Genomic DNA, 25,685 nt, shown 5'->3' with positions numbered 1-25,685 from the left:
TAATGATATTAATAAGTATTTTAATATACTCCTTGCAAAAGTTAATAAGAAGGTGAATATAATCTTCATAAGGATTATAATCTTTTTTTATAAGATATTTATTAAGATTTTCAATTTTTTATACAAACAAAAAACAAACAAAAAGATTAAAAAAAACATATAGTTCATAATACCCACTTTTCAGTAACATATTTCTCTGACCTCCTCATACCTCCCCTTCTTGTATTCCATTTCAAATTATTTGTTCAGCAAATCCTTAACTTAAAGCATTACAGCTTATAGTATCGCCTTATTTTCTATCCAAACCTTTCCCCCCCCCCATATTCCTTTATATCATTACAGCTAGAAACCACTCAATTTCAATCCAACATCATTCAACATTCCTTAATTTTGCAATATTTCTGTAAATAGTCCTTAAATTTTTTCCAATCTTCTTCTGCCGACTCTTCTCCCTGGTCACGGATTCTGCTCGTCATTTCTGCCAATCCCATACAGTCAATCAGCTTCATCTGCCATTCTTCCAGAGTGGGTAGATCTTGCGTCTTCCAATACTTTGCAATGAGTATTCTTGCTGCTGTAGTAGCATACATAAAAAAAGTTCTGTCCTTCTTTGGCACCACTTGGCCGGCCATGCCCAAGAGAAAGGCCTCTGGTTTCTTCAAGAAGGTATATTTAAATACCTTTTTCAATTCATTATATATCATTTCCCAGAAAGCCTTAATCCTAGGGCACGTCCACCAAAGGTGAAAGAATGTACCTTCAGTTTCCTTACATTTCCAACATTTATTATCGGGCAAATGATAGATTTTTGCAAGCTTGACTGGGGTCATGTACCACCTATATGTCATTTTCATAATATTCTCTCTTAAGGCATTACATGCCGTAAATTTAATCCCGGTGGTCCACAACTGTTCCCAGTCAGCAAACATAATATTATGTCCAACGTCTTGTGCCCACTTAATCATTACAGATTTAACCGTCTCATCCTGAGTATTCCATTTCAGCAGCAAGTTATACATTCTTGACAAAGTCTTAGTTTTGGGTTCTAACAGTTCTGTTTCCAATTTAGATTTTTCCACCTGGAAACCAACTTTCTTATCTGAATTGTAAACCTCCATTATCTGATAATAATGAAGCCAATCTCGCACTTTATCTTTTAATTTCTCAAAACTCTGCAATTTCAGTCTGTACCCTTCTTGCTCCAAAATTTCCCAATATTTTGGCCATTTGGCCTCCATGTTAAGTTTTCTCTGAGCCTTAGCCTCCATTGGTGACAACCACCTTGGAGTTTTATTTTCCAATAGATCCTTATATCTAATCCAAACATTAAACAGTGCTCTCCTGACAATATGGTTTTTGAAAGCTTTATGTGCTTTAACCTTGTCGTACCACAAATATGCATCCCACCCAAATACATTGTTAAAACCTTCTAGGTCCAAAATGTCTGTATTCTCAAGAAGCAGCCTGTCTTTCAACCAGCAGAATGCTGCTGATTCATAATAAAGTTTGAAGTCTGGCAGGGCAAATCCACCTCTTTCCTTTACATCAGTTAATATCTTAAAATTTATTCTAGGCTTCTTGCCCTGCCAGACAAATTTAGAAATGTCTTTCTGCCACTTCTGGAAACAGTCCATCTTGTCCAAAATTTGCAGTGTTTGAAACAAAAACAACATTCTAGGCAATACATTCATCTTTATAGCTGCAATTCGACCCAACAAGGAAAGCTTCAAATTTGACCAAATTTCTATATCTTTTTTCACTTCAGCCCAACATTTTTCATAATTATCTTTAAACAAATTCCCATTTTTAGCTGTCATATTAATCCCCAGGTATTTCACTTTCTTAACCACAGTCAGTCCTGTTTCATTCTGAAACTTCTCTCTTTCAATCGGTGTTAAGTTTTTCTCAAGAACCTTAGTTTTTAACTTGTTCAATTTGAACCCTGCAACCTGACCAAATTCTTGAATTAAATCTAAAACCCTTTTGGTACTAGATTCTGGCTCCTGTAGTGTCAAAACTAGGTCATCTGCAAATGCTCTCAATTTATACTGTTTAGCTCCGACCTGTATACCTTTAACCGTCCGGTCCCTTCTGATCATATTCAGCAAGACCTCCAGGACCAATATAAAGAGCAAAGGGGAAATTGGGCATCCCTGTCGTGTCCCTTTTTCTATCTTAAATTGTTCTGTAACCACATTATTTACAATTAGTTTAGCCGTTTGTTCTGAATATATTGCACCTATACCATTCTCAAAACCATGGCCTACCCCCATACCCTGTAGGTTCTTTTTCATAAAGCTCCAAGAAATGTTGTCAAAGGCTTTCTCCACGTCCACGAATATCAAAACTGCTTTAGTATTTATGTTCACTTCTAGCTTTTCCAAAATGTCAATTATATTCCTCAAGTTATCAGAAAGATGTCTTCCCGGAAGAAAGCCCACTTGGTCCTTATGAATCTCCTCAATCAATACTTTTTTCAAACTCTTAGCCAAAATGTCAGCAAAGATTTTGTAATCCACATTTAATAAGGATATGGGACGGTAGTTCCTAAGTTGAGTCTTTTCAGTCTCTGTTTTTGGTATTAGTGTAATATAGGCCTCTTTCCACGATTCTGGTGCCCTTTTCCCTTCCAAGATTTCATTGCAGACTTCCTTCAATGGTTGTAATAGCCACTCTTTCAAAAATCTGTAATAGCTGGAAGTCAACCCATCCGGTCCTGGAGATTTGCCTACTTGCATATTTTGAATGGCACCTTCTATCTCCTGGTCAGATATTTTACAGTTCAACATAAGTTTGCTTTCTTGTGAAAATTTTTGTAATCCATTTATCTTCAAAAATCGGTCCATGTCCATTTCGTTCTGTGGCCCTTGTGCATATAATTGTTTAAAATACTTCTGGAAGCAGTTTCTAATCTCAATTGGATTATGTATATCTTTTCCTTCTACTTCTAGATTTGTGATAGTATTTAATTTTTGTCTTTTTTTCAGTTGCCAAGCTAGTAGTTTCCCACATTTGTTCGCTGATTCAAATGTCTTCTGTCTCATTTGTTTAATTTTCCATTCTATTTCCTGATTCATCAATTCCATGTATTGTACCTGAAGTAACTTTATTTCTTTCAAGATCTCCTGTGACTTTGGCTTTACTCTCAGTTTTTTCTCTCCTTCTTTTATTTTCTCCAGAATTTTATCCTTTTTCTCATTTCGGCTTCTCTTCTTTATTGCATTCTGTTGAATCAGGAACCCTCTCATCATGGCTTTACTGGCATCCCAGATTACTCTTTTTTCAACATTAGTAGTCATGTTTATTTCAAAATAATCTCTCAAAGTTTTTTGGGCCTTTTTGTATACTTCTTCATCTCTAAATAGAGTGTCATTCATCCTCCATCTAAAGGAGCCGGGTGTTGTTTGCTTCATCTCCATCTTTACAGCATTATGGTCTGAGCAAGTTTTAGGGCAGATTTCCACTTTCTTTATCTTTGGTGCCATTCCTCTAGTAATCCAAATTTGGTCAATTCTAGTCCAAGTCATTTTAGCTTCAGAGAAGAAAGTTCCCTCTCTCCCTAGGGGGTTCTTAGTTCTCCAAATGTCGATCAAGTCCATATTGTCAGTCAGTTCAAAAAAAGTCTTTGGTAATCTCCCGTCTTTGGTGATTACCTGTCTTTGTGCCTTGTCCATATTTGTAGAAACAACTCCATTCATGTTCCCCATCAAGATTATATTATAGTCCATATAGTCCAGAAGAACCTCATGCAACTTCTTAAAAAATTCAGATTTCCCCTCGTTCGGTGCATACACCCCTACAATCAGAAATTTCTCTCCTTGAAGTTGAATTTCAATAGCCAAATATCTTCCTTGTTCATCCTTAAAAATTTGTTTCGGTGAAAGTTTCTCCTTTGCATATATCACCACTCCTCTTTTTTTAACCTTATCAGATGAAATAAATTCTTGTCCCAATCTCTTATTGATAAGTATTTTCCTGTGTAGCCTCATTACATGTGTTTCCTGTAAACAGATCAAGTCCAATTGTTCTTTTCTTAATATATGAAAAACACTTTTCCTCTTTCGAGGGGAATTAAGTCCATTACAATTCCAACTTAGAAGTTGCAGAGCCATAGTGAGTTACTTGCTCTTCCCTCCAACTGCACCAAGTTGTTGTTCTTCTTCTGTCGGTGGTGTATCTTTCCCTGGTTCAGGAAGTCCAAATGATAAGTTTGCTATATCTCCAATTCCTTCTGATGCGGTTGGCTCCTCTCCAGCTTCCGCTTCTTTCTGTAGGTCCTCCTCGTGGTCGTTCAAAAATTTGTCTTTATCATTCACTGTCCTTATTCTTATTTTTCTTCCTTTGAATTTAAAAGATAGGCCTTGGGGGAATTCCCATCTAAAAAGAATTCTATTTCTTCTCAACAGGCCCACAAGATCTCTGTAGTGGGCCCTAACATCCAGTATAAGTTTAGGTATGTCCTTGAAGATCTCCACAAAAGAATCTTCAATTTCCAAGGCTCTTTGATATTGTAGATTCAAAATTTTGTCTCTTTCTTCTTTTGTTCTTAAAGTAATCAGACAGTCCCTTGCTCTGTTCTTTCTTTGTCTTCTACCAATCCTGAATGCACTCACTATCTTAAATTCTTCCTTCCCCAGGTCTTTTTGCCAAAAGTCTATAAATTCCTTTGTAAGGTAGTCCTCCAAGTTGTCTTTCTCCCTTTCCGGTACTGCCCTGAGTCTTAAATTCCTCTCTTTCCCTTGCAATTTGATCATAGACAATGTCAGATCATGGTCCTCAAGTTTCTTATATACCGGTGGTATCTTCTCCTGGGCAGCAGTTGCAATCTCCTTAGCTTCCTCAGCTAACTTCCGAGACGAGGCTGATTCCTCCAGTAATTTTTCAATGGTCTGTGTGTTGGAATTAACTTTCCTTCCCAGTTCATTTATACTTGTAGTGTTCAAATCTATTTTTACTGAGGCCTCAGCTACTTGTTTGTTTGTCTCCGCCACCTGTTTATTTGTCTCTGCAACCTGTTTAGCTAGATTTTCCAGAGATGCATTAATTTTACTGAGTGCCTGGGCCAGTAGATCTTGTGATGACATAGCCTTTGGCTTTAGTTGCGAAGCCGCAGCTCCTACTGAACTTACTGCTCCGGATGTTGAGGCCCTTCTCTGCTGAGCGATATCTGTTTTGTATTGTCTACCAGACCTGAGAGTCTTTTCCTGCGTCTGCTCTATCTTCCCCTTCTCATCTGCCATAGCACTTCCATAAACAGTCCAAGGTCAGTCTCACGCCTAGTCACTTTGTTATGAAAAGGAATTTTCCAGGCTCAGTTGTTTAGTGGCTTGGTACTTGCTACAACATAATCTCCTCTAGGGGGACACACTTCCAACTTCAATTGCAACAAATATAGTCCTTATAGATCCCCTTTGTTCCTTAAAAGAACACAGTTTCAGTCAAAAGTTACTTTTTAGTCCAAATCTGTTCTGAAAGCAATTGTATCCTTACACAGAGTATCAATATACTTTACCCTTAGCACTTTGACAGCTGTCAAACACAGTCCGTTCCCAGGTTTTAGAGGCAGCAGAAAGAACTTTACTTCTCTCTATCCTTGCAGGTAGTTAATGCTCAAAATTCTCCCCTCCACCCCTGCAAACAGGAGGGGGATACTTCTTTTTTGGTGGTGGATTTGAGATCTTTAAAAGACGTCTTTCAGAGTTACAGCTTTACAATCTCTTTGCTTTGCTCTATCTACAAGCCGGGAGAAGCAGACTTCCTGTTTATACTTCTCCCGTTTCGGTACCTAATTAAATCGCTTTTTCTTTAATTTTAATTTCTTGCTCCTACTCACGGGTAGTTGCTTTTAGTCCCAATTGTCCAGAAAGGAATCGGCGCTCTCCGACCATGGCTTGCGGCTTCACCCCGCGAAGAGGGTAGACGACTCTCAGCTCCACGCCGCTCACCCCCGCTCCGTTCAGAAGCCTTTAAAAAGGCTCCTTTGCAGTCGGGGGGGGGGCGCAAATGGAGCCCGCCGAGTCTCCAAGCTCACAGGCTTCACCGCCTGTGATTTCTTCGGGTCTCCGCTTCGCCGCAGCGGCCAGACCCAAGCTTCGCGGAGCTGGTTCCCTCCGGAGCTCAGAGGGAACCCGCCATTAGTCGCTAATCATAATGATATTAATGATTAGTCGCTAATCATAATGATAATAAGTATTTTAATATACTCCTTGCAAAAGTTAATAAAAAGGTGAATATAATCTTCATAAGGATTATAATCTTCACAGGAGAGGCGCTGCGCAGAGAGGGAGAAGGCACAGCGCCCTTTCAGCGAAGCAGGAAGAGGAACAGAAGGGGCTCCGTTCCTCCTCCCGCTTCGCTGAAGGGGCGCTGCGCAGCTCTTCCTCTCTGCGCAGCGCCAGTTGCTCCATAAGACGCACTCACATTTCCCCTTACTTTTTAGGAGGAAAATAGTGCGTCTAATGGAGCGAAAAATACGGTATTTTAAAAAAATGATAAGGGTATAAATAATAAAATCATTATTATTGTTAATATTATTATTATGATTACCTACTCCTATGGAAATCCTGCCCGTCCATGAGGCCAAACTTAGATTCACAAAATGTCTAGGGGTATGCATCCCCCCAGAAAAAGCACTGATTATTATTATTTATTTTATTAAGTTGGAAGGTCACTTGTGAGGGCAGAAGCAGCAGTAATAGCAGGTGGGAGAAGCCGGTGGTGCCATATTGGAAGAGGGAAGGCGCCCTTTTGGCAGCAGGCAAAGGAAGTGAGGGTGGAAGCGAAGGCTTTCAAGGGTTGAAGGCACATCTGCCATCTTTGACATTGGCACTGGCGCCATTTTTGAAGCTGAAGCAAAGGTGCCATTTATGATGAGCAGCAAAAGATGAGGGAATTTTCAGGAGAAGTGGGCAGAAGAGGCACTGGTGCCATTTTGGAAGAGGGCAAAGGCGCCATATTATGAATATGGATGAAGAGAGAAAGCGATCAAGATCTATTTCCAGTTTATTTCCTTTATTCCTTCCCGGAATCTCGCTTCCAAATTCTGTATCTAATAAAGTCTGTTCTTCGAGAGAGAAAGCAAAATCTCCGCCAAATTTCCATAGTGCAATTTTACAGAAAAAGAAAGAAAGAAAACATGATTATCATTAGATCAATCTGGATTTTCCGTAAGCAAAACAAGGAGTCTTGGCTAGAGGTTCGTGTAGGAGACTGCACTCGCACTCGCACCCGGCTCCCGAATCTGGCTTCAATTGAAAAGGATGGAATCTGGATCCTGATTGGACAGTTGTGCAATGTGTTTCAAAACATCCTTTTTGGTAATCATTCCCAGGAGTTTCCTGGAAAAGAAAAGAAAAGTCAATTTGGAAGACCATGGCGGCATAATTCTCGAACTCAGCTCTTCCGCCAAGGTTACTGATCTGGGGTCAGGGTGGGTGAAAACTGTGCTTTTAATTGACTCGATTTAAATCCAATCCACCCTGGTCTGGAAATTTAGGATTCCAAAAAGGAAACCTTCCTCTGCTTGTCCATATTGCACCCAGCGCCCACTTCTCTTGCACCTGGCACCTCTCACACCCAGCACCTGAGTGTCTGGCCCACGGCACCTCTCACGCCCAGCATACTCGTGTCTCGCACCTAGCACCTGGTTGTCTCGCACCTGGCCCCTGTGTGTCTCACACCCAGCACTTCTCACACACCTGGCACCCACGTGTCTCACACTTGGCACCTCTCACACCCAGCACCCATGTGCCTCGCACCTGGAACCCACATGTCTCGCACCCAGGACCCCTCACACCTGGTACCTGCCTATCTCACACTTGGCACTTCTCCAACCCGGCACCCGCTTGTCTCGCACGTGGCACCCCGCACACCCAGCACCCACCTGTCTCACACCTAGCGTCTACACTCGGCACCCATGTGTCTCACACCTGTGTGTCTTGCACCCTGCACCCCTCACACCCGGCACCTGCCTATCTCGCACTTGGCATCTCTCACACCCAGCACTTGTGTGTCTTGCACCCGCCACCCCTCATACCCTGCATCCACCTGTCTCACACCTAGTGTCCGCACTTGGCACCTGTGTCTCGCACCCGGCACCTCTCACACCCAGCTCTCGCATGTCTTGCACCTGGCACCCGTGTCTATCGCACCCGGCACTTCTCACACCCAGCACCCCATCCGCCTCGCACCCAGCACCTCACCCATTCTGCGTCACCAGGCACTGTCGGAGGCCCAGCTTCTGGAAGATGTCCACCATGATCTCCATGGGCGTCTGGTCGGTGACAGTGAAGGGACTGAGGTAGAGGATGGGGCGGAGATTCAGGATGGGCGGCAAGTTTGGGGGCAGCGCAGGCGAGTGATTGGAGAAGGAGACCAGTGAGGAGGTCACGATCACCTCTTGGGTCTGGCGGGCATTTTCTGGAGGGGGGGGGAAGAGAGAGGAGGATTAGCCTGGGTGCAAAACTCAGTCGATTGAAATCCCCCCTTTTTACAGAAAGGTTTAGCCTTGCTGGCATTTCAATCAATTTCAATGGGAATTTGAAGCTGGATCTTGACCAGAAATCGAGGAAAATGCCGGCGATGCTGAACCTGTGCATAAAAGTGGATTTCTCAAACCCCTCACCAACAGAGATGAGCAGGTCCCTCCTCAGCACAAAGCCCCAGGCGCTTCGATTCCCGGGAGAGCACCACTGGGTACCCGCTGTAGCCGGTGGCGCCCAGCACCCCCTCTACATCTCCCAGGGTCATGGCACCCTGTGGCAGGGCGGTCAGTGGCGGGGGCCCATGGCGTCGGCGGCCAGGGTCTTATGTGTGAATTCCTCCTTGGCCTTGAGGAAGGGGTAGCTGTTGAGGTGGATGTGGGAGTCGTAGATGCCCAGGAGCCCGGCTGCAGCATCGGTCACCCACTTGCTGGTCACAGCGGTGGCCATGAAGGGGACGATGTACTCTAGGCCGCCAGTCAGCTCAAACATGATGACCACCAGGGAGATGGTCATGTGGGTGACGTGGCCTGGATGGGGAGAGAAGAATCGGCAATGATGTAAAATCAATATTAAAAATGAAATCAAAATTCTAAAATGGAAATTGAAATAAAAAATTTAAAATTTGAACTGGGTTTTTAAAAAAGATAAATTGGTTTTTTTTTAAAATGTAAATTGGGTTTTTTCCTGGATTTAAATTGGATTTCGAGGATTTAAGTTGGATTCTTTTTATTTACGTAAATGGGATTTTTAAAAATGTAAATGGGTTTTTAAAAATTTTGATGGGATTTTTTTTATTTAAATCAGCTTTTTGATTTAAATCTGATATTTCTAATTAGGTCAGGTTTTTTAAATTTAAATCTGATTTTTTGATTTATTTAAATTGTGGTTTTTTTTCAATTTTAATTGGATTTTTAAACCCAATCAGATTTTTAAATTTAAATTAAATTCTTTTATTTAAATCAGATTTTTTTTATTTAAATCGGATATTTTTTTTTTATTTAAATAAGGGAGAAAGCGGGAATGTCAGGGCTGGAAGCTGCTCTCTTCACCAGAAACCATGGCAGACTGCTGACGGTTTTATAGTCTTTATTTACAACTATATACAGAAGGCATGATGATTAATCAATCAATCCGAGTCACTCACTTCAGATATAGGTAATGACTTCTTCTTCCTCCTCCAGCACCTAAAGTGTGGGAGCCCCGCCTCTGACCCTTTCTTTTGTCCTCGCAATGTAAATTTCCCTCCCCCATCCATTCAGAGGTTAACCCTTGTGGTGCTTGTCAGTCAGCCTGTTCACCCCCCACCTCTTCCTGGTTCTCGAGTCCAGTTGGGAGTTGACGCTGCCCCACTGGGCTCTTCTCCCTCCTCTTCCGCATACACATATTCCTCTTCTGCTCCTGTCTCTAAGCGCCCATGCTCAGCTATGTATGGGGACTCGGAGCGTCCTGGCTCTGCCCTGACAGGGAGGTTTCAGCAGCATGGGAAATGTAGCGCCCAGCTGTACCCCCCACAAGGTGGGTGCCAGGGGAGCAGGAGGGAAACATAGTGCCCAGCTGTACCCACTACCAGCCACCAGAATCAGGGTTTAGGGGAGGACGATGTTCATGGCACCACCCAGGCATGCACAGCGGTATGTTTGCTCTTCACAGTATCAGCACAATATTAGTGCAATATGAGCACAATCAGCGCAATCAACGTAATATTTGTGCAATATTAGCAAAATCTGTGCAGTATCAGCGCAATCAGAACAATATGAGCACAATCAGTGCCAAACCAGTGCAATCTCAGTGCCATACCTGCCCAGCCTGCTCTCACCTTCATCCCGAAGGTGAAGACAGTGACAACGCCCTTGAGAGCCAGCGCCAGCTGCCACATGGTGTGGTGCACCCCGGGGCCGGGCAGCCGGTCGGGCCCCCCGCCCCCCCCTGGGGGTGCCGTTGCTGATGTAGTCGCAGAGCTGCAAGGTGTTGAGGCGCCCGCAGTCGTTTAAGAGCTCCGAGATGAGTTTGCTGGTGCTCATGCACGTGTACTGGTTGGGGAAGGCCAAAATGGCTGTGGCCGCTGTCACCACCATGACCTCAGCGGCCCAGGCAGGTGGTCTTGCGCTGCCTGCGGGGAAGAAATCCAGGAGAATTAAATTAATTTTTTCTATAAATTTAAATGGAATTTTCAATTAAATTTCCCAGGATTTACATTGCATGTTCACTCAAGAAGAGACATGCAATGGCACACAGAAAAAGTGACATTGTAGTTTTTAATTCTGGGGTTTCCCACGCACCGGCACCAGGTGATGTTGGCACGGATGAAGGCGGTGCTCCAGAGCCCGCCGAAGACACCCATCAGGACGAAGGGCACAAGTTCGAGGAGGTGCCAGGGGGCGTGGAACTCAGCATAGAAGAGGACCAGGCGGCTGTCGCCAAAGGGGTTGATTATTATGAACCCCCGCCACATTTTTAGTTGAAAAGATGCCGGTGATTTAAATCCCCATTCGGATTTTGAGAGCAGGAGGGAACGGAATCCCCGCAGCTAGAAATCTAGGGATCCATATTTCTAGTATATTTCAAGTATAATAGTTATGATTATTCATTTTATTTATATTAATATTCATAATTACTTATTTCATTTCTATAATTATTTATACTATGCATAATCATTTTTTATTTATTATGTTCATACTGTTGACAATCATGCTATTTATAATAATTATTCAGATTTCTGGAGTAGGAGGGGATGAAATCCCCGCAGCCAGAAATCTAGCACGTGAGAAGTTGCACCAAAATTGGCTTGAAAACACACACACACACACACACACACACACACACACACACATGTATATATGACTTAGAGAAAATGTGGTTTAGATTGGATTTTAATCATTGGAAATAAATCAATAAAGTTGGCCTTACCTCGGGGATCCCTGACCTGCAGGCGTAGGGTGCGAAACCTCAAACGAGAAGCACGGCCAGGAACAAGAAAAGTAGCACCCAGGTGGCGTAGATGAAGTAGTTGAGGCTGTAGGCGAGGGCGCCCTAAAATGGGGGGGATCAAAATCAACGATTTTCTTCAAAAATAAAAATAAAATCAGATGCCAGCAAGGTTGAACCTTTCAGTAAAGAGATGATTTCCCTCAAGTCAATCGATTGAATTGGAATAAAATTAAATATTTAAAATTAATATTATCATAAAATGTATAATATAAATATAATACATAATAAAATATATATTATAAAATAAATATAAAATAAAATATAGAATATTCATACTATGTAATAAACAAAATAAAATATAATATTATAAAATAAAATACATATTATAAAGGAATTAAATAAAACAAATTTAAATAAAATTCACCCTGCTCTGAAAATGATACTTGTCTGTATTAAGAGGATGACAGCAAGGCTGTACCTTTCAGTAAAGGAAGGATTTAAATCAAATCTGATGGAAGAAGGGTTTCCATCGCGATAGAAATTGCGATAGCAATCATGATTTAAATATTAAAATCTTGAATTAAATCGTGATCATGATTTAAATCTCTAAATCATGAATTAAAATGTGAATTAAATCATGACAAATTGTGAGTGAAATCGTAATTGGAACGATTCAAATCTTTAAATCGTGAATTAAATCGTGGTTGGAATAGTGATTTAAATCCTTAAACTGGGAACTAAATCAATGAAATTGTGAGTTAAATCTTGTGTAAAGGTGGTGTAAAGGTAACACTCCAACACAATCAGCGTGAGATTTACAGTCTTTATTACATATATACAAGAACAGCTACAGTTCAGAATTACGCGTCTGAACCCGTTGAGTGGCTTCCTACGATTCCCACGATTCCCACGCCAACAAAGCAGTCTTGGGAATCGCGCAATACGCCTTTGATCCTTACATTTCATTTTCCTCCTTATCTGTGCTGATTTGAAAGCCACCTCCCTTCCTGAGTCTGAGCTTCCTTCCCGGGCCTCTGGGTGGTTGCAGGACTCTCTAGCATCCCTGAGCCCCTGCTCTCCCTGGCTACACTCCGCCCCCTGTTCTGCCTCTTCTGTCCTTTGCTCAACAGAATCCTCTCTGACATCGTGATTTAAACCTTTAAACCGTGAATTAAATTGTGGATGAAATCGTGATTTAATTTGCAATTATTTTGGGGGACGTTCGGGGGTGGCCACTCACCCCATCCTCCTTCCCGGTCTGAAGCTCCGCCCATGACTGCCACTCCGGACATTTGTCCGGGTCCTGGAAGGTGATATTTAGGGAATTCCAGCAGCAATGTTCATGGTTGTACCAAAACCCGTTGAGGCACACGCCTTCCTTCAGGTCCGTCAGCCAATGGGCGGAGATGTCAGTAAAGCCAGCCAAGGCTCCTGTGTGTTTTGTTTTTTAAAAAAATAAAAATTCTCATTTTTTCCCATTTTAATTTTAAATTTTATAACTTTTAAAATCCTTTAAATTCCTTCAGGTCTGTCATCCAATGGGCTGATGGGACAATTGAGCCAGCCAAAGCCCCTGTTTATTTTGATTTTTTAAAAAAATATTATTGCATTTTAATTTTTTTAAAATCAAAATTCTCATTTTCCCCCATTTCAATTTTAAATTTTAGAGTGGTTTTTTAAAATCCTAAACTCCATTACTATTTAATTTGGTATTGGAAGTCATTGCAAGAACGATTAGGGAGGAGAGAATAAAGGGCATAATAGACATGGGGAGGCCTGGAAATTTTCCTGTTGTTATTCTGTCTCTCACAGCTACAATACACCTACGATTACAATTATGGACTGGTCATTTCTTTGTCAGAGGGTGTGCTGCCAAATACAGCAGTTCTTTCCAAGGATATCAGGACAAAAGGAATGAGGAGGTGGAAGGGGAACCACAACAGTTTTATTAACAAATAAACAGCAGGCATACAAAGCATAACTTAAAACATCCCCGACAGGGGCTACCCTTCAGCTGCCCAGAGCCCCAGGTAGAGCAGCAGGAGAAAGACCCAGACGTCAGTCTCCCAACATCAGGTCCTTTGATCTGGGCGGAAGCTCACCAGGCCCCTCCCACCTATGGCTTTTATAGCCTGCCTTGATGTAATTAAGTGTACCTGGCATTACTCAGGATTAATACAGAGCGGCTGAGAGTCTCCCACTACCTGCAGCCGGCATCCAGCCAGCACTTGCAACACATAAGAACCCAAGAAACTCCCGACAGGTGTGTGAAACACAAGACTTAAACTGGGGATGTTAAAGGGACATGCCACCTAACTCCTCGAAATACAATTGTCTTCTGCATTTCCACTACATTGGGCAAACGGGCATATTTAGCAGGGGATCAAATACTTTCCCCCCTCACTGTATAACAAATATTTCCCATTCTTTTTCCTAACTTTGGCATACTTATATTTCACCAGAAGGTGATTATCAGATGACTCATGTTTAAGATCATGCTCACCTTCATCATAGGCTGCTCTTTGTCTCAGAGACTGTATTTTCAACCTCTTTTCAACCATCGAGGCATCCTCAAGTGTTGCCTGCTTTCCACCCCTACCATCCATATCTACCCTACATGTCTCCTGAATTTTTTCCATATTAGTCTCATCCATTTTTCCTAATTTTTCCTCCCTTCCTTGCTCCAAGACATTCACTGCTTCTGTTAACAATGGCTCTATCTTAGTAGTAGATTCTAACACCATTTCAATATTTTCATCCATTCCGGCACAAATCTTGTCTGATAACTTATCCCAAATTTCCTTCACCTCTTTGATCAATTCTTTCCACACAGAGAAAAGTCCCCTCAATTCCAAGCAAACCTTGTCCCTTGCCATGTTTTAAACTACTCAAAATACTCAGAACCGAGTGAAATTAAAGCAATTCACTCTGCCTACCCTGGTTCTTAAAACAGTCAGTTTTACAACAGTACCTTATCACTTTGTCAAGGCCACTTTCCCAGGAAACACCACTTCCTGTACTTTCCCTCCAGCCCGGTTACCCATTACACATATACAATTTAAAATAAAATCCAAGTTTCCAATTAACATTCAATATACACAAATATCTACATTAAAAAGAACACACACAAAACTGTTGGGATGCTGCTCGATCAGAAAATAAATAAGCAATGTGTGGGCATTTTCCAACCAAGCACAGAACGCCTTGAGCCTAGGAAACGCTTCTGACTTCTGCTTGAGCACAAACACATGAATGTACCTGGAAAAAGAATCAATTAAAACCATGAAGTACCTTGCTCCACCCAAAGAGAGTGCAAGTGGACCAACCAGGTCTGCGTGGACTAGCTGATAGGGCTTGGAAGCCTGTCTGTTAGACACTTTGCCTTTGGGAGCAACCTTCACTTTGTTTTCTGCACAAGAGACACATTTCATGTGAAACTTACAGGGCTTTATGGTCAAACCCTGAACCATCCCAGGCATCTTGGCCAGCGCCTGCCATGACATGTGACCAAATCTTCTGTGCTGTTCGTGAATACAACCTGAATGAAGTACTTTGTTAGTTTGTGCAACACAACAAGATTCAACATTAGACACATCAACAGCTTTGTCATCATAAGTTAGCAAGAACAAGCCATCTACAAACTTAGCATGCAAAATGTCCTCTTTGCCCTAACACAGATGCCCTTCTTGAAGAAAAATCTCAAAGTCTTGCTCAGTCAGCTGTGGGACGCTGAGCAAATTGTCTGCAGAATGTGGAACAAAAAGTACTTTGCTGATGGTGGTGTGCAAACTTGCCAGTTTCACTGTCCCGACTCCTGCAATTCTCAAAGTCTTACCATCAGCCTGTTGGATTCCCCAACCTGAGGCGTAAAGGAAATAAACAGGTGTCAATTTCCACAGATGTGCCTCGTGGCTCCAGAATTGACAATAAAATGGCTTTTGGCCTTTGGAGCAGCAGTGCTAGCAAACAAAGTCTTGTTTTGCACAGGCCTGGGTTTCTCACCCCCTCCCTGCTTCCGGCCATCTGCAGGCTTTTTCTTTTGTTTCCCTTTAGCCTTTGGACAAAGACGCTGCAAGTGGCCTTCGTTTCCACAGTGCCAGCACTTCACAGCTGCCAACACCTTGGCTCCCCCTGGAGGCTGGAATGCTGTCCCACACTGCTCCCCCCTGAAACACACAAGCTGGTTCCGCTGCGTTCCTCCTAGCATATTCATTTTGGAGGGTCACCAAAACCTTTGAAGCAGTGAGCTCCTGCGCAGGTAAAGTTGCCAGCTGGCTTGCAACAGTGTGATAACTATTGTCTACAGAATCCAATATCAAGATAGCAAACAGAGATTCCAGCATGGTGAAACCTCTTTGAACTAATTCCTGTCTCAGATGCTACAAATGCAAGACATACGCTCTAAGGTCTTCCTCTGGCCCCAAACGCTTTTTGTGCAGCTTTCTGAAGTAAAGCAACACAGACCCAGCTTCTTGTCGGAGATGTGAGGCCTCCAGCCCCTGCCACATCTCACGCGAGCTGGCTTTTCCAGCCAGGGTAATTAACTCTTCTGGAGCTACCGAGAGCAGAATTATTCCCATGGCTCTTGAATCTGCTGCAACCCATGCATCTGTCAGAGGGCATGCATCTATCAGAGGGGCGGGGGGATCCTCAGAAACAGTGTGCCACACCCCAAACCTTCTCATCTGACCCTTGCAGTACCTTGCCCAGTTCTGATAATTGTGGCCATTAAGATGTGGGCATGGAGCCCCATCGGACGTTGCCTGTAAGAGATCCATTCCTGCAGCCAGGAAACAGTAGTCTCTTCACAGGCGCCTTATCTCTAGCAGGTCCTAAATTATGAGGCCTGCTTCTCTCCGGCCTAATTGCTTCTTGGCACGGACTTCAAAAGCCCTCAAGCCTCAGCCGGGACAATCGGCTTCACATACCTCTGTCTCTGCTGGGTCTCGCAGCAGCCATCAGCAGCCTTACTCTCCTGTAAGTGCCATGGATCTTGGCCCAAAACCCTGTTGTTGGGATGCTGCCAGGGAGACGGGGGCATTTGGCAGGCCTCCAGCTGGCTCCAGCCACCAGCCAGCACCCGGGCGAACTCCGGTTCTCGGAACAGCATCAATCAGTGACTCGAGCCTCAGAAACCTTTAGAGACTGAGTACGCTCTTATCAGCAGAGTGAATAAATCTTCACAATGGAAGTGGCGGACAGAGACATGTATAAGCATTATTTACAGGCGTTTATTCAGCATAGTTCAGGAACAAAGGAAAAACATGTCTGCTTCCCTTCATGTCCAAGCAAACAGCAGTATAGCAAAAGCAATATACAAACAGAAGTTCCCAGCAAGCTGTGCTGGAATGTAAACAGGCATGTGACACACAACAGTCATGCCTGTTCCTTTTAAGGTGCTCAGCTGAAAGAGCACTCTGACATGAAGGATCTTGGTGAGGTATCCAACTATCTTTCTCTGGAAGTAGAGAAAAACTAGGCAGGTGATTTTTTGGTACACCAAATGCAAAAAATTGCTGATGTGTTGACCAGGCTGAATTTGGTTGATGCAAATCCTGTGGACACACTGATGGTATCAGGTTTCCAGGTAGATGATACTGGTGAAGCATTTTCTGACACTACATTTTACAGATGCATTCTAGGCAAACTGAACTTCATTGCCAGATGTTCAAGACCTGATATAGCTGTAAGCAGACATGCTAACAATCCTACTGTTCAGGACTGGAAAGCTCTCAAGCACATAGCACGCTATCTAAAAGGTACTATGCACTACAGACTCAGATTCACTAATCAGAAATCTGGAGGTCTTGAAATCTTTGCAGATGCAAGTTTTGGCAGTGACACCACAGATGGCACAAGCACGTCCGGGGTGTGCTACACGTACAACCAGTGTCTGTTTGATTAGCTGTGCAAAAGGCAAACCACAGTAAGCCTAAGCTCTTGTGAAGCTGAACTCAATGCACTGTCATATTCTCTTATGGATTGTGAATGGTTGTTGCAACTGTTTAAGGATGTCAGGGTTACTGTTAAATGTCCTATACAGGTTTATCAAGACAACAGGTCCTGTTTGGCTTTGCTAGCCTCAGAGAGTTGCAAGCAAATAACCAAATACTTGCAGATAAAGTTACATCGTGCAAGGGAGTATATCCAGAAAGGACTCATTCAGGTGTCCTACATGCCAGGAAACAAAATTCCTGCAGATCTGTTGTCTAAGGTTGTTAACAAAGAACATCTTAAGGTTTATGTGCAGCGGTTGCAGTTGGGTTGAAATACTGCACCACAGGTTACATGGAAATGGGGCGGATTTTGAGAATTCCGTTCCACCTTAAGGAACAGGCATGGGATTGTTACGTGTCACATGTCTGTTTACATTCCAGTGCAGTATGCTGGGAACTTCCATTGTGTGTATAGCTTTTGCTTTTCCCGTTCTCTCTGAGATGACGTGAGAGACAGACATGTTTCTTTGTCTTGATTTATGTTTAATAAATCTGTAGCTGTAGTATGACTTCACAAGCCTCATGCCTATTCTGTGTGCGCAGTGCACTCTGCTAATAGCGTGCCCTGGCCTTTGAAGTCCAGGTTGCTGATTTACGTCGGAGCACGGGCCGATGGATGGAGACGGCACAACTGGGGCTTGCCAGCTGGCCTCCCGACCCTCTGCATGTCGACACACACGCTGTTACAGTCCAGGAACCCAGAAGTCTTTTGCTATAGATTCTGGGGCGACCCACCATCTTTGCCGAGATAGACGGACTCCAAGATGGCGATGGCTTAGCAAGCAGGCTTCGGAGCTCCGCAGATAACAGGACTGTAATTAGCATTGACTGCCACCCAGGGAAGTAATTTTTCCTTTTTTACTTCTCTACTTTTAAACTTACCAACCTTCTTGTCTATACTATGAGAAACATCTTGGGCAAGCTCTGTGAAGCATCCTGGGCAGGCCGCCAGCTGCTAGCTATTAACCGCCAACTCCCTTCTATACTTTGTTCCTGAAACTCCTGGCAGTCTCCACACAGAGAAGCTCTTAAATTGAACAAACTGAGCACTTTCTATTTTTTCTCTCTTTTTTGGTTGGGGAAACCTCTCCTTGTTTACTCCCCATGGTGACGCTATGCCTGCTAGTAAATGCCACAGGGACCCAGAGGATGTAGCTCTCTCACCGGTTCCCAAACAATCTAAAATAGAGGACTTTTTTAAACAAATCTGCTTTTATAGTTCCAACAAAAAACCGGTTTTCTCCTCTTGAGGATGATTGTGAGTGTGGGGAGAGTATTCAAGGTGAGAGCGTGGAACTGGATCCAGCAATGGGGCAAGTTGCTCCTGTGCCGCTAAGAGAGGAAGGAATAACAAGTAGGGAGAGCACCCAATTAACTCTAATTGCAAGAACGGTTGAGCATATCTTCCAACAAATTAGAGGTATTGCCTCTCAAATAACCCAATTATCCAAAGAGGTCCACAGTTTATCAGTTAATAACAAGCCGGCATCAACAGAACACCATAGTACCAAAGGGAATTGGCGACAAGAGCAGACCCCTAAGCTCAACATAGAACGCGCAGAGGCTCTTAAAACAAACTCTTCTTATTTAACCTTCCAACCAAAAAAGATCTGCATGACAATTTGTGGAAGGCCAGATCAATCTCCTAGCTGGAAAGGTGCCCAGCGTTCCAAACGACATTTATCAGACTTACTTGGCATTGGACTTACAGAGATCGACCTTGTTAGGACTGAACTCTTGAATACCACAAATCAAATCCAAAAAATTATGTTAACTTTTTCCTCTACTAGACTGCCCTCACTGATTCACAAGCTGAAATACAGATTGTCAAGCAGAGGAGTTTTTCCAACCCGGGTATTTCGCAATTCTGTTGTTGCACCCTTATGTAAGATGAGGACTGCTGCTTCAGAGGGGTTCACAAAACCAAAGCCTGGATCCCCAATGGAAGTAATGACATCACAAAAAAACTTGGCAGGTGGGGAGGAAACAGACATGCCTGAGTTGAATCCGCAGGATCATGCCCAACATCAAAATAACCAGGTGAGCCAAAAGGAACAGCCGATTCCTCTAGACAATCATCTTCAGGAATCTGAGCACTCTGTAAATCCTTTGGAAGAGGATTTTCTCAGCTCCTTTAGGAATCTCCTTCAGGAAGAGCAACAAACAGTTATCAAGAGGCTTGATCTTATGAGCCAGACATTGAAAGAGATTAAAGAACCGGAGGCAGAGGCTGATAATAGACCCAATGGCCACAACAGAATGATAACTATAGAACCACCGGAGTATTGGACAAAGATGAGATATTTAGAAGAGGAGGAGTCAGGAAATACACCCAAGAAATTCCCATTGGCAAGCAATTTGCAAAGAAAAGGCCCAGTGTTTACAAATGTGAGTACTTTATGTACGACGACTGAAATAATCGAACATCTGGATTATTCCACTAGCATTAGCAATACTCTGTTGCCTCAAAATCTGGTAAACTCCGAGAGTACATTGCCCAACAACTGACTAAGAGTAAATCACTGTAAAACAATTAAGCTTCTCTCATGGAATGTAACAGGGTGGACGAACAAGATCCAAGACAGTGATTTCTGTTCTTATCTACAAACACGATATCATCTTTCTTCAAGAAACCTGGGCAAAAGAGGGCACTATGGCTGAATTACAGGGTTTTACAAGTTACACTCAACCAGCTCTTAAAACTGTAAAGTATGGAAGGCCTAGTGGGGGGCTGGCGGTGCTGGTGTCAACCTCTCTTAATGTATCAATTCAACAGTGTCCCTCGTTGACCACCCCTAATTTTTTAGTGTTGTCCCTTTGTGATAGTCTCCTGAGAAATACTTATTTCATCTGTGTGTACATACCTCCAGTAAATTCTTGTGAGGAACTGAGATCATATTGGGAAAAACTTGACCAACTACTCGAAAGTATAGACTCTCTGTCACCTAACCCTCGGCTTCTCTTGGGAGGTGACTTCAATGCCCGGATCGGCCTTGTTTCCCCACAAAATACAATATTATCTGGACTAAACTTGCAGGATGAACCCGAAATCTGTCAGAGGGCTGCAATGGACACCACCTCTAATCGGGCTGGGAAATATCTTTGTGAACTTATAATTAAGCATAACCTTTTGTTATGCAATGGACACGGTCAAGGGGATCAGGAGGGTTATTTTACGTTTATCTCCCCTAGAGGATTTACTAGCACCATAGATTATATCCTAACATCTAATAATGTGCCAGTTAACCGAGATACCTTCAGGATAATTCCCAGAGCTGAAAGTGACCACTTTCCACTTGAGTTATCTCTGACATCATTCGTTTCTCCTGCCTTTCCTAAATTATTGGATGAAACAGAATATCTGATACTTGGAAATAGAAGGTTAAAATGGAATGCACAGGCCCAAGAAAAAATGATTCAGATCCTGGACTCCCATGAATTTGGTTTATTAAAGGGGGAAATGTTGTTAGAAACAGGAAACATAATCGGACTTTATGAGAACATAATCAACCGAATGCGCCCACTGATGACCACTACTAGTGTGATAAAAAACAAAAAGTTTAAGAGACAGACTTGGTTTGATAAGGAATGTCAGAATAACAAAAAATGCCTAGCTAGGGAACTTAGAAAATTGAAGTCAAAACAGGATAAGCACAGTCTTGCTCTACAAGCTGAGGTAGCCCAATTACGATACAATTATAAATTATTACTTAAAAGCAAGAAACAAATATATTATGAACAACAGTGGAAAGCATTGGGAGATGCAGCACTTCAAAAGGACTCACGGAAATTTTGGCATCTGGTTGCCCAAGGCACAAATGGGCTGGGCTACTCGTTAGAAGCATCTGTCCAAGGAAAGGATTGGGTGACATATTTTACAGGAATATATGGCCCCTGTCCTGACCCACCCCCACAAGTTTACTACACTCAGTTATCAGAACTGCCAGAATGGCCAGACGTCACGCCCAATCAGATTAAGAGGCTAATCGCAAGCCAACTAGCTAATAAAGCTCCAGGAGAAGACATGATCCCAATGGAGATTGATAAGATAAGACCTGATTTCTGGTCTCCCATTTTTGCAAAATTGTTTTCATACATTAACAGCTCAGGTCGCATACCTGAAGGGTGGAAGTTGAGTATAATTGCCCCAATATATAAAAAGGGTGATAAGAAAAACCCTGCCAATTATAGACCCATTAGTTTGTTAGATGTAGTCTCCAAACTATATGACAGGCTCCTTCTTGGGAGACTAGAAGAATGGGCAGATACAAATAAGGTGATATCTGAAGTTCAGGCAGGTTTCCAAAGAGGGAAATCCACATTGGACCAGTGCTTTGTGATGAACTTTCTGCTATGTAAATACATCCATAATTTGAAGCAAAAATTATATGTTGCTTTTATCGATCTAAAGTCAGCTTTTGATACGGTCCCAAGACATGCATTGTGGCAAAAATTGGAAAAGACAAATATAGACCTCCATCTATTATTTCTCATCAAAACATTATATACTGACACATCAATACAAGTAAAGGTGGATCTGGCTGGCCATCTCACCACTAGAATTAAGACCATTACTGGAGTCAAACAGGGATGCATTTTGGCACCTTTCCTGTTTAATTTTTATATTAATGACATGGTTAAAGAACTGGAGGGCCTACAGTTTGCCCCTGTCACAATTCTCGACCAAAAACTCTCAGTTTTAATGTATGCTGATGACCTAGTACTTGTATCTAGAACCCAGGTGGGCCTGAGACAACTGCTTGCAAAATTAAGTTCATATTGCACGAGGATTGCTTTATCTATAAACTATGATAAGACGCAGGTCATTGTATTTGGGAAGCGTTCTAAAAAGCATGTTTGGCACTTGGATGAACACATCATAAACCAAGTAAATACGTTTAAATATCTGGGATTGATTTATTCAGAAACGGCATCTTAGAATACACAGCTATCCAATATTCAATTGCAAGCCTTTAAATCAGCAAAAGCTATTCTGAAATTTGCTGCCTGTAAAGGTGGAAATCTGGTCAACCCAGCTCTATCTGTGTATAAAGCAAAAACAATGGCCCAGATTTTATATGGTGCAGAGGTTTGGGGTACCTCAAAGGTCTCGAGTTTGGAACCCCCACAGAATTATTTTTTAAGAGTTCTTTTAGGTTTACCCAAAGACGTGCAATCTGCCATGGTCAGGTTGGAAACTCACATGTTGAGCATAGAGAGCCAAATAGATAAAAGAATTCTCTGTTACTGGTTTAGAGTTCAACAGATGGACAACACTAGGCTACCAAAAAAATGCCTGATTGAGCTCTCGAATGGATTACCCCTTAAAAATTGGGTACATCATGCTGCCCAACTGATGGGCAAATATGACCTCTCAGTGACTGAGATTAAAGAACTCCCCTTATATTCACAGAAAAATATCTTTAAACGAACCATAAGGGCAGTGGCAACTAAAAACGATCTAAACTCAATGTGCACATCTACATGCGCCCCATTGTATTTTAAACTTAGAGAGGCCAATGAACACATATCTTATTTTAATGAATTGACCTTTGCACAACTTTGAAAAGCTTTTACAGAGCTACGACTAAATACAATAAGCTCTGCTTATAGAGATGGAAGACACAGAGGCATACCAAAAAACGAACGTGTTTGCATTAGGGGATGTTCTGAAGTAGAGGACCTTATGCATTATATCTTGCACTGTCCGTTATATAATGATGCAAGAAAAAGATTTTTGGTACCTATAATGACAGGGTCCCCTGGCCAGAACCCCCTTGACATGATTTTATATCTCCTTGCAGACACAAGGAGACCTGGCGGGTAGCACTTTTTGCAACTGCTGCTAGGAAAATTAGAGCAAATTATATAGCCAAGGTAGCCATTAACTGTAAAGGAGATGAATTTATTTGATCCTATCTATCTACCTCAGGCTATGCTCTATCTTTGTCACCAAACTCTGAGTATAAATTGCACACTGTATTAATTTTGTTTTTAACATTAGTGACCATGTGATGATTTTAGCTTATGAATTTTATTGTTTAATGTTTTTATTTGCACATTGGGGTACTTTTATAGCTCTGTTTAGAGTACGTAATGTTTTAATAATATAAATGTTTTAAGTCTTTTTTATCAATTCAGTATATTTGCTTTTAATTGTTAAATAATTCTGTGTACATTGCGGCAGCCTTTGGCTATGTGCAATAAAACTGACTGAGACTGACATTTGTTTACCACGTTTACGCCACAGAAGGGAACTGTGCACCAAGTGGACGGTCAATCGTTGGAATCGGAAGGCGTTGGGACTGTATTGCTTCCAAGTCGGCAGACCACGATTTGTAATGTTCTTTTTTTTAATAATATATTTTTATTGGTTTTCTAATACAAAAACAAATTTATACATTACATACATCTTAATTACATCTTACTTCTCTTTTTTGACTTCCCTCAATTTGTCTGAAATTCCTTCCCTTTACTACTTTTTACACATTTCTGCCCTTTTAACCCTTTCCCCTCACAGAGCTTCCTTAAAACTTACAAACGTAATTTGATTATCACACAGTTTTTGCATATATTGGGTAAACTTTTCCCATTCTTCTGTAAATCTTTGATCTCGTAGATTCTGGATCCTTCCTGTCATTCTATCCAGTTCTGCATAGTCCATCATTTTAGTTCTCCATTCTTCTATCGTAATTCTTCCTGTTTCCATTTCTGGGCCATCAATATTCTTGCTGCTGTCACTGCATATAAAAATAACTTCTTTTCTTTCTTATTTATCTCATTATCTGTAATGCCTAGTAAAAATGCTTCTGGTTTCTTAACAAATGTATATTTCAACATTTTCTTCAATTCATTATAAATCATCTCCCAAAAGCATTTTACCTTCTTACATTCCCACCACATATGGTAAAAGGTACCTTCTTTTTCTTTACATTTCCAGCATTTGTTACTTGTCTTATACATTTTTGCTAACTTCACAGGTGTTACATACCATCAATACATCATTTTCATAACATTTTCTTTTATGACTGTACACGCAGTGAATCTTAAACCTTCTTTCCAGAGTCTTTCCCAATCCTCCATTTGTATATTATGCCCTATATCTTTGGCCCAATCAATCATAACTGGATTTGTAATGTTCTTTTTGTTCCAGGTTTGGCGGACAACTTGCTGAACATTTCCCAGCTCACATCGCAAGGCTTGAACATTTCCTTCAGCAGGAATAAATGCATTATCAGGAAGAACAGAAGAGACCTTCTACATGCTGACTGTGTGAACAGCTTATTCTTATTATCCTATGATGATGTTGATATGCAAAGTAATGAGATGTGTTGTGGAATGTCTACTAACAAAATTTTGCATGCAAATTGTATCCGTGACCATCACAGGAGGCTTGGTCATCTAAATTTTCAGGACATTGCCAAGATGCCTGATCTGGTAAAGGGGATGACCATTAAACCCTGCAGGTTTCACATGAAATGTAAATCATGTGCAGAGCACAAGGTCAAGGTTGCTCCAAAGGGTAAAATATCTGGAAGGGAAGCCAAAGAGCCGTACCAAATTGTGCACACAGACTTTGTTGGCCCATTAAAGCCATCTTTAGGTAAAGCACAATATTTCATGGTATTGATAGATCAGGTTTCAATATATATTTGTTTTCTTGCTCAAGCGGAAGTCAGAAGCATTTCCTAAGTTCAAGGAATTCCGTGCTTGGCTGCAGAATGTCCACAAGAGACAAATGGGTTGTCTTTTCACTGACAGGGGAGGAGAATTCTCTTCTCAGCGATTTGAAGCTTTTCTACCTGAGAAAGAAATCCAACATAATGTTGCCAATCCCAGAGCTCCATGGCAAAATGGTGTCTGTGAAAGGGCAGATCAAACGCTCCAGCAGGGAATGAAATCTCACTTGACTGATGCTAATTTGCCTGATTCATATGGGGCCGAAGCTTTGAATTGATTTACTCATGTGCAAAACAGAAGAATTTCTTCACCAATAGGTTGCACACCTTATGAAAAGTTGTTTGGCAGGAAACCATTTGTTAAACACTTGAGAATTTTTGGTTCTGACATGTGGGTTCACACACCTCAGAGCACCAAGCTGAGCAAATGTGGTATGCATGGAATATTCGTGGGGTACGAAAAAGGTGCTTACCGAGTATTAATGTCTGACACGAAGACAGTGAGATTCACTAGGAGTGTTGAATATAATGCAAAGTGGGGAGAAAATGTGGGGATTTTCCAATGTTATCCTGATGAGAAATCTGATGATGACACGGGT

General features: G+C 42.0%; 1 pseudogene; it reads right to left on the bottom strand.

Annotated features, from left to right (window-relative positions):
- Positions 1–7,246: 7,246 nt before the first annotated feature.
- LOC128406108 (H(+)/Cl(-) exchange transporter 5-like) overlaps positions 7,247–25,685 on the bottom strand; it is a 101,911-nt pseudogene continuing 83,472 nt past the window's right edge.

The sequence above is a fragment of the Podarcis raffonei genome, chromosome W, assembly GCF_027172205.1.
Source record: "Podarcis raffonei isolate rPodRaf1 chromosome W, rPodRaf1.pri, whole genome shotgun sequence".
NCBI lineage: Eukaryota > Metazoa > Chordata > Lepidosauria > Squamata > Lacertidae > Podarcis > Podarcis raffonei.
This window is presented reverse-complemented; position numbering and strand designations above follow the sequence as displayed.